This window comes from Carlito syrichta, unplaced genomic scaffold, assembly GCF_000164805.1.
Source record: "Carlito syrichta isolate Samal-C Ts95f unplaced genomic scaffold, Tarsius_syrichta-2.0.1 Scaffold305160, whole genome shotgun sequence".
Lineage (NCBI taxonomy): Eukaryota > Metazoa > Chordata > Mammalia > Primates > Tarsiidae > Carlito > Carlito syrichta.
The window spans coordinates 54,727-64,862 of NW_007249256.1; the positions used below are offsets into that span (position 1 = coordinate 54,727).

Below are 10,136 nucleotides of genomic sequence, written 5' to 3' on the forward strand. Positions count from 1 at the left end.
GACAGATAGATTAATTTTCTCCTTTCCAATTTGGATGAATATTTTTTTTTTGAAATTTATGTTTCTTGAACTGACTAGAGTATCCAATATGATGCTGAAAAAGATTGGTAAAGAGAACATATTCTTTTTCCTTTCCTGGGCTTAGTAAAAAATATTCAGTATTTTACTGTTAAAAATGGTGTTAGTCTTCTGTCTGTTTCCTCTATATGTATAAGAAAATTTTACACTCTACAAATCAATGTGTATACAATTATATTGCAAATACTTTTTTTAATTTTGAAAGATTATGTAATTTTTTTCTCTTTTATCTTTATATATGATGATTTACATTGGTTTTTAGTAACTTTATTGAAGGAAATACACATAAAATAAAATCCACCAGGGAGTTCAGAATCTCATAATAGAACACAGAGATGTTAAGGGTCAGAGCCAATGTGATAGAATGTGTTGATTGCATTTCCTTTTTTTTCCAGATTTCAAAAGCTTCTTGGTATGCTTATTGCAATTGATCCACAATCACTTTCTTCTTATCTTTAGCAGCAATCTCAGCAAAGTAACAGTAATCATAGTCTCCTTTTATTTTAAAATAAAAGACTGCTCTCTGCTTGTGAAGCACTGGGGATCAAGAACGTTTTCCAAAAAGGCTGTACATCATTGCAGATATCTTTTAGCTTGGTCTCAGTTTTCTCTTGATATTCTCGAATCATCTGCCATTTTTTGTTCAGCAACTTCTGTCTTTTGCTCAATACTTGAGATGACCCTCCAAGATGACCTATGGGCTCCTACAACATTTTTATAAGTAACTAAGAAAAGATTTGTCTACCTCATTAGATAACTCAGCTCATTGATGTTACAGACTTCATGCAACCTGCTATGTCACTATATCCCTCAGACTGCTCAGTCAATTTGGTCTTCTGAACCCGCTCATTTTATCTATGACTGTGAATATTGAATACCTGAGGAACCAAGAACTAAAGCAGGAAAGGAAGGAAAAGATTAATCAGCCTTTCTCAAAATGTCTTCCTCATTTTAAAATTTATACAGTAAATTATTTGTCACCCAAGCATTACCTCAAATGTTTTTGATTTACAATTTATGACAGGTTATGTTACTTCTATATACATTTCTATAGTTTCCATGTAGTTTTTATATTTACTATTAAGAGAAGAAAGCCAAATAACACTTAAGGAGTTATCTGCTTTTACCTTGAGGTGACTAATATGGAATTGTAAAATTTTTATGCAAATGATGTGTTTGGCATAGTATTTTTTGGTACAATGTGGCTTCACAAGGAGCAGTGTTAAAACTGTTTCCATGTCTATGCAAAGAAAATTACCTTAGTATTGTTTTGTCTTAGTGGGGAATAAAAAAGATGAATGATTTCAGTCACTTTTATAGTAATTGTGGATACTTTAAGGTCTGTAACACTTACAAGCCTGTGGCATAAACTAATATCCCCTGGATACATACATGTTGAACCATGCATATCTGTGAAATACTCAATATCAGTGTGCACACCTTTGTTTACAGCTGCAGATATGTTCCTTTAGACAAAGCTAGGATGTAATTTACTCTGAATAAGGGCAGAAACAGTTCACATTCTATTATTTATATAGTTACAGGCTGTTGTTAGATACAAGTGAGTGTTTGCTACATAAGTAGGCTGAAAACAGGTGACGATTAAACTTCTTACTGGCTCTCTCTCCCTGGTACTGCTGCCATGGACCCCATTCCCTTTTCCAGTTCTCCCTCCCTACCCTAGCAGTGACACACAACTGCCAAGCTCAGGCTTGTGCTAATGTGACTAGTGTTCTGGGTCCACTTATGAGTGAAAATATGTGATATTCAGTTATTTGATTCTGTGATAGTTCACTTAGTATGATGATATCCAACTGCATTCAAGTTGCTAAAGAGGCTATGATTTTGTTCTTCTTTATGGCTGCATAATAGTCCATTGGACCCCTGTATCATATTTTCTTTATCCAGTCCACTTTTGATGGACATCTGGACTGGTTTCTTGTGTTTTGCTATTGTGAATAGAAGCAACATTGTGACTATATAACAATTAACATGCTTGTACAGGTATCTAATTTGTAGAGTGATTTATGTTCCTCTGGATTATTCCCAGGAGAGGGATTGCTAGATGTATGGAAGATTATATTGTTTTCCACAGAGTCTGGTCTAGTTTATAGTCTCAACAACAGTGTGGCAGTGTCTCCTTTTCTCTGCAACTGTGCCAGACCTGTTGTTTTCTGAATCATTAATTAGTGGCCATCCTTACTGAAGTTAGATGGTATCTCACTGTGTCTTTGATTTGCATTTCTCTGATAATTAGTGACGTTGGGCATTTTTTCATATATATGTTAGCTGATTGTGTGTCATTCTTTGAGAACTGTTTGCTCATGTCCTTTATCCACTTTTTAATGTCCCCCTCCCCCATTTTTACTTTGAGTTCCTTGTATATCCAGTATGTTAGGTCTTTGTAAGATGCTTAGCTTATAATTTTTTTTCCCATTCCATGAGTTGTCTCTTTAGATTCTTGATGGTTTCTTTTGCTGTAGAAATTTTTTCAATTTGATAAGGTCACGCCTATCTATCTTTGTTTTTGTTGCACGGGTTTTTTGGGAATTGGTCAGAAATTCATGGCCTACTCCACTGTCCAAAATGGTGTCGCCTATGTTTTCTTCTAGAATTCTCATGATTTGAAGTTTTGCATTTAAGTCCTTGAGTCTTCAAGTTGTTGTTTTTTTGTTTTTTTTTAATATGGTGATAGGAAGGAGTCTCGTTTCATCCATTTGCATGTAGCTAGTCAGTTTTTCAGAACCATTTGCTAAATATGGTCTTCTTTCCCCAATGATACTTATTGATGACTTTGTTGAAGATGAGTTAGTTGAGGTATTATGGTTTTATCTTCAGAATCTCTGTACTATTGCATTGGTCTATGTGCCTATTTCTGTACAACTGCAATGCTATCTTGGTTACTGTAGTTTTGTAATAGAGTTTAAAGTCTGGAAGAGTGATACCTCCTACTTTGAACATTTTGCTGAGGATTGCTTTGGCTATTCATACTTTTTTTGCTTTCAAAGGAATTTCTGTATTGTCATGTCTAGGTCTGTGAAAAATAATTTTGGCAACTTGATAGGGATTGCATTGAATCTGTTGATTTCATTGAGTAGGATAGACATTTTGGCAATATTGATTCTTCAATACATGAGCATGAGATGTTTTTTTTCCATTTGTTTGTATCATCCTTGATGTTTTTGAGTGGCATTTAATAGTTCTTATTGTAAAGGTCTGTCACTTCTCTGGTTAGATAGATGCCAAGGTATTTTATTTATGAGTTTGTTTGTTTGTTTGTTTTTTGGTGGCTATTGTGAAGGGAGTTGTGTTTTTTATTTGAGTCTCAGCCTGCTTGCTGTTGATGTAGAGAAAAGCAACTGTTCTTTGCACACTGATTTTTTAACCTGAGACATTACCAAAATTGTTTATGAGTGTGAGGAGGTTTTTAACAGACTTTCTAGGGTTTTCTAGGTATAATATTATATCATCCACAAACAGAGATAACTTAACTTCCTTTTTTCCTATTTGAATACCCCTGATTTTCTTCTCTTGACTGACTAGAACTGGCTAGGGCTTTCTGCACTAGATTGAATAAGAGGAATGAGAGTGATCAGCCTTGTCTCGTTCCAGTTCTTAGAAGAAATGCTTCCAGCATCTGCCAATCAAGCACAATGTTGACTGCAGGTTTGTCACAGATATCTCCTATATTTTTTAGGAATGTTTCTTCTGGCCTAGATGTTTGAGGGTTTTAATCAAGAAGGGGAGCTGAATTTTGTTGAATGTTTTTTCTGCATCTATTGAGATAATCATGTGGTTCTTGGTTTTACTCCTGTTAATGTTCTGGATTACATTTATGGACTTGTAACTATTGAACTAGCCCCTCATCCCAGGAATAAAATCAACCTGCTTGTGGTGGATGAGCCATGAAATGTGTTGTTGGATCTGATTTGCTACAATCTTGTTGAGAAAATTCGCATCTATATTCATCAGGGAAATTGACCATTAAATCTTTCTTTGTTGGGTTTTTGCTAGATTGTGTATTATATTTGCTTCATAAAATGAGCTAGAGAGAATTCTTTCTTTGCCTGACATACTTTCTTTTTTTTTTTTTTGAGTTGAAGTTTCACTCTGTCCCCCAGATTGGAGTGCAGTGGCATGCTCCCGACCACCGCAGCCTCGACTTGCTGGGCTCCGGCGATCCTTCTGCGTCAGCCTTCCAAGTAACCGAATTACAGGCATGCACTACCAAACCCGGCTAATTTTTGATTTATTGTAGAGACGAGGTCTCGTCAATTTACCCGGCAGCTCTCGAACTCGTGGGCTCAGGCAATCCACTCACCTCAGCCTCCCAAAGACTGGGATTACAGGCTGAGCCACCAAGCCCAGTTTGCCTGATATGCTTTCAATAGGACTTCTATCAGTTCTTCCTTGTATGTCTTATACAATTCAGCTGAGAAGCCATCTGATCTAGGACTTTTTTTGGTAGGGAGGTTTCTTATGTCTGAGTCGATATCTTGGATTATTTTTCTGTTTATAGTTTTTTTTTTTTTCCCCAGCCTTGGGAGGTTGTGGAATGTCAGTAAATCTTTTGTTTCCTTTAGGTTTTCTAGTTTATTTTGCATACAGATGTTCATAGTAATTTCTGAAAATCTTTTTAATTTCTTCAAGGTCAGTTGCAACGTCATCTTTTTCATTTTTTTATTGTGCTATTTGGACTCCCTTCCTCCTTTCTTTCTTTCTTTCTTTCTTCCTTCCTTCCTTCCTTCCTTCCTTCCTTCCTTCCTTCCTTCCTTCCCTCCTTCCTTCCTTCTTCCTTCCCTTCTTTCCAGGGGTCTGTCAATCTTATTAACCTTTCAAAGAACCAGCTTTTTGTCTTATTGATTTTTTCAATGATATTTGTGCCTTTTATATTCTGCAATTATTACTTTATCCTAGAAATCTACATTTTTCTACTGAAATTAGAATTTAAATGTTCTTGCTTTTCCAGTTCCCTTAGAGGTCAAGTTAGGCAGTTCACTTTTAATCTCTTTATTTTCTTGATATGTGTGTGCAGTATTATGAATTTCTCTTTCATCATTGCTTTCATGACACCTCAGGGATTCTGATAAGATTTGCCTTTTCTTTCATTTGCTTCCAGGAATCTTTTTTATTTTTGTCTTTATTTCTGTGTTGACTCAAAAGTCATTTGGCAGTATTTTGTTTACTGTCCATGTTTTTGTGTGCTTTGGGGGAATATTGTTTGTGGTAATATTTATTTTTACTCCACTGTGATCAGAGAAGGTGCTTGGTATTACATCAACCTTTTGGAATTTGTTTATGCTTGATTTATGCCTGAGAATGTGATTGATCTAGGAGTATTTTCCATGTGCTGATGAGTAGAACGCATTCTCTGTGATTGTTGGGTGAAATATTTGTTGATGTCTATTGTATCCATTTGATTGAGTGTTAAATTAAGGTTCTGGATCTTTTGTCTCAACAGTCTCTCTAGGGCTGTTAGGAAGGTATTGAATTCTACAACTATGAATGTGTGAGTGCCTATATCCTTGGTTTATTTAGCAATTGTTTTATAAGACCAGGTGCTTCTGTGTTGGGTGAATATATGTTTAAAATTGATATTACTTGCTTGTATATTGAGCCTTTTATCATTATGTAATGTTCTTCCATATCCTTTTCTAACTTTAACTAATTTGAAGACAGTTTTGTCTTATGTAAGAATAGTTACCCTTGCTCTTTTTTGTTTTCCATTTGCCTTGAAGGTCATTTTTTTGGCCTTTACCTTGAGCATGTCAGTGTCTTTTGCGGTGAGATTGTTTTCCTGTAGGCAGCCAAATGTTGGATCATGTTTCTTTATCCAGTTTGCCACTCTATGCTTTTTCAGTGGTGTATTTAGTCCTTTCAATTTCAAATTAATTATTGATATGGGAGAGTTTATCCCTGTCATGAGCTTCTTGATGGGTTGTTTTGCTTCCTTTTTAGTATACATATGTGTGTGTGTGCTTGTGGTATTTTAAATTTTATGAATGATTTGTATATTCTGTTAACTGTGTACTTAACTGTATTTTTGTGACAAATGTAATCATTCTTTAATTTTTGTGTTCAAAACATTCTTAAGTATCTCCTAGAGAGCTGATCTGGAGGTGGCATATTACTATAGGTATAGGATGTCTGGGAAGGATTTTAATTCTCCATGACTTATGATGCTTGGCTTCATATGGATAGAAAATTTTTGGCTGGAATTGTTTGTCCTTGAGAATAATAAGATGGGCTCTGGTCTCTTCTGACTTGTAGGATTTCTGCTGATCACTGTGTTGCAATTCTGATGGGTATTTCTTGATATGTGGTCTGATCCTTCTCTCAAGCTATCTGTATGGTTTTTTGTCTTTCATGCTTATTTTGTGGAGATGGATTGCTATGTGTCTCAGGCATGGTCTTTTCATGTAACATTTTGCAGGTGTTCTTTGATTCTCTTGCACTTGGGTGGTCACCTCTGTAGCAAGATATGGAAAATTTTCTTGGATGATCCTATGGAAAGTTTTTTCCAGGGTGCTCTCAGTTTCCACTTTCAGTTTCGGGGCTTCCAATCAACTATAGATTTGTTTTCTTAACATCATCCCACATCTTTTGTAGGCTTTGCTCAATATTTTTGAGACTTTTTTCCATGTTTTTGACAGACTGGGTTAGTTCAATATTTTGATCTGTAAGCTATGAAATTCTTTCCTTTGCCTGATCAATTCTGCTCCTTGTGCCTGTTATGGTGCTTTGAAATTCTAAGAGTGAGTTCCTCATTTCCAGAATTTCAGAATGGTCCTTTCTTATGTTGGTCAACACAGTTTTTATTTCCTGCATAACTTGAGTGAATTTTGCTTCTAATTTCCCATAGTTTTCCTTTACATTTTAGTCATCCAATATCTGAATTATGTGCCTGTCATTAGGGATAGGTTATTCTGGGTGGTTTCCATTGTTTGGGGACTGATAACTGCTTTTGTAGGTCATGTCTCTTGAAGGCTTTGAGGATGGTAAGTGTTTTCCACTGGTTCTTTTTTCATCTGTGAGGGGTAATTTTCTCTCATTATTGTTTTTGTTTAGTTTTGTTGTTTCATAGTTAGATAGGTCCTGCTGCCCCATGCTATTTTCTGTCATTCATGAGTTCAGACAGGAAGAAAGAGAGGGGGTATTTACTTCTGCTTCACCACTCATGCTGGAAAGTGCTCTGCACTCACTATGACTTTCTGTTTCAGAGTTTCTTCATAGTCAGACCAGCCACTGTTTTTTGACCCTTGTTGGGAGCTCAGTTTGTGGACCGGTAAGAATGATAAACCTTTTGGCCACTGCCACTTGCAGCCCAGAAATTATCCTTCCTGGGAACAATTCTTCCAGGTGCCTTTCATGTCCCCCCTCAGTACAAGTTCATGCTCAGCACTTGGAAAACAACAGATTTTCTGTCACAGGGACCTGCCTTTTTGGTGTGTGAGACTTGCAGAAAAACCTTGGTCTGGAGTGAGAAGTTGGTCATCTGACACTGGCAGCAAGCAGCAAGTGAGTGTGACTGGGAAGCAAGCTTTCCTAGCCTAAAAGCTGGCCACCGGGTGCCACCATAATGAAGTACACACTCAGAGGCTGACTGACACATGCATTTATAGTGCAGGTGTGTTTCCAGTTCTGTGTAGAACACACACTTGGGGTCTGATTGGTGCTAATTCTGAGAGCGTAGGTGTGTTCCCAGCTCCATGGAGAGTGAGCATTCAAGGGACAGACTGGTGCATGCACTCAGAGCACAAGCATTTTCTCAGCTCCATGCACTCAGGGGCTGACTGTCACAGGTGCGAGAGTGTGTGTGAGTTTCTAACTCTATGTGTGCTTTGACCATATGCCATTTTGCCCCAGCCAGGTCTCCTCCTATGTGTGACCAATGAACTCCTTGTGGCTGGCAGGAGGAAAACTGACCCAGATTGTGTCAGGAACACTCACTCTCTCTTGCATACATGGAAGTGAAGATGAAAGTTCCTGGTTCCAGTGCTGATAATCCAGATTATCTTCTCCTTGGTTCCAGTGTCTTCAGGATTATCTGCAAGATACAGGATGCTTTTCCCATCCAAATTTGTTCAAGATACCTGAGTTTGCTGGAGACTGGATCCATATTTTTTGTTCCACTCAGCAAGAGAGGCACAGGTTGATAATTCTTTGGAAACCTTCTTGAATCTCCCTGAATATCTTTGCTACACTTATTTTATTTGTATTTAAATGTTTTAGGCAACCTAAGAACAAATATAAAAGTAAAGATGCCAGGCTCAGTGGCTCATCCTGTAATCATGCACCTTTGGGAGGCTGAGGTGAGTGAATTGCCTGAGCCCGCGGGTTCAAGACCTGCCTGGGCAGCGAGACCTCATCGATACAATAAATCAAAAATCAGTCGTGCGTGGTAGCGCATTCCTGTAATTCCGGCTACTTGGAAGGCTGAGGCAGAAGGATTGCCGGAGCCCAACAGGCAAGGCTGTGGTGGCCAGGAGCGGCCACTGCACTCCAGTCTGGGCGACTGAGTGAAACTCCAACTCAAAAAAGAAAAAAAAGTAAAGATGTAAAAATTAACTGCTTGATATTTATTGTTTCATGTATATAAAGCACTACAGTAAAAAAGGATATATTTAACTGTTTTTTTCTGCCTTTGCAATTTGTTTTATATTAGTCTAACATGAATGTGCTGTTAAAATACCTAACACAGAACAAATGTGAGGTGATGGGTAGCTATATTTAATGTCTTAAGAAATTTTCATGAACAACCCAAGAATAATTAAGAACAAGTGTACAAAGTTCATGTAAGTGAAATAAAAGTTTTATGAATGAACTTTTCAACTACTTTCTCTATAGTTTTTCATGTAAAGTAGTCTTTCAGTTCTGAAACTTATCTAAAATAAATTTTACATCTGTGAAATGTATTCTTTGTTCCCTCTTGGCAGCTATTTTATCAAGTTTAAAAACAAATCTTATCATAACAACATAAATATTAATAATATAACTACTGTTTTCAATCATGTCCCATGTTCCTCTCTCCTGCCTCCACCTATCAAAAAAATTAGTTCGTATTTTACTTATGGAGGAGGAGATGGAAAAAAGTAATATGTTCCAGCTCAAATTTTGATGCATGACATTTTCTAATGTAAGGCTGTTTTGTGAACTAGTATTCAGTTGTGTATATATATATGTTTGGCTTAGTCATTTGGTTTATTTTCAATTATTGATTTTGATAAGAACTTGAGACTTTAACACACCTGGCTAATTTTTTAAAAAATATATTTTGTAGAGACAAGGTATTTGGGGGCTCATATAGAGATGACACATTCCCTTAGACCTTGCTTGTCTTTAAAGGACTTCAATTCCCCTTCATACATGAAGCATAGTGTGATAGGGTAAGATACTCTTGACTGGCATTAATTTTAATTAAAAATGTTTAAAATGGACTCTCAATCTCTTATGACTTATAAGGTTTCTCCTGAAAGGTCTGCTGCTATTCTGTTGGGTCTCACTTGGTAAGTGGTCTGTTCCTTTTCTCTAGCTGTCACTAAGATTTTTTTCCTTCATGCTAATATTGGCTAATCTAATGGGGATATGCCTTGGGGGATGGTTGTCTTGAATAGTACCTCATGGGATTTTTATGAGTTTCTTGTATCTGCGTGACATCTTCTCCACGAAAATAGGAGAAATTTTCTTAAACAATATATTTAACGGCTCATTTCAGTTTCTTCTCACTTTCCCCTTCCACCTCAGAAATGCCAATCAGCTCTGAATTTGGTCTCTACATAATTCCATACCTATTTAAGGCTTTTTTTTCTAATTATTTTTTCTTTATTTTTGTTAGTCTGTGTTAATTCGGAGGATTGGTCTTCAAGCTCTGAAATTCTTTTTTTTGCCTGGTTAAGTCGTCCATTAAATCTGGCTATTGTGTTTTGAAATTCCTGTAACAAGCCGGGATCGGTGGCTCAGCCTGTAATCCCGCGCCTTTGGGAGGCTGAGGTGAGTGGACTGCTGAGCCCGCAGGTTCGAGACCCACCTGGACAGCGAGACCTCATCTCTACAATAAA

The 10,136-nt window shown here is 37.0% G+C and overlaps 1 pseudogene; it reads right to left on the minus strand.

Annotated features, from left to right (window-relative positions):
• Nucleotides 1-310: 310 nt before the first annotated feature.
• On the minus strand, nt 311-929 carry LOC103263567 (annotated as a pseudogene).
• Between the last annotated feature and the right edge of the window lie 9,207 nt (nt 930-10,136).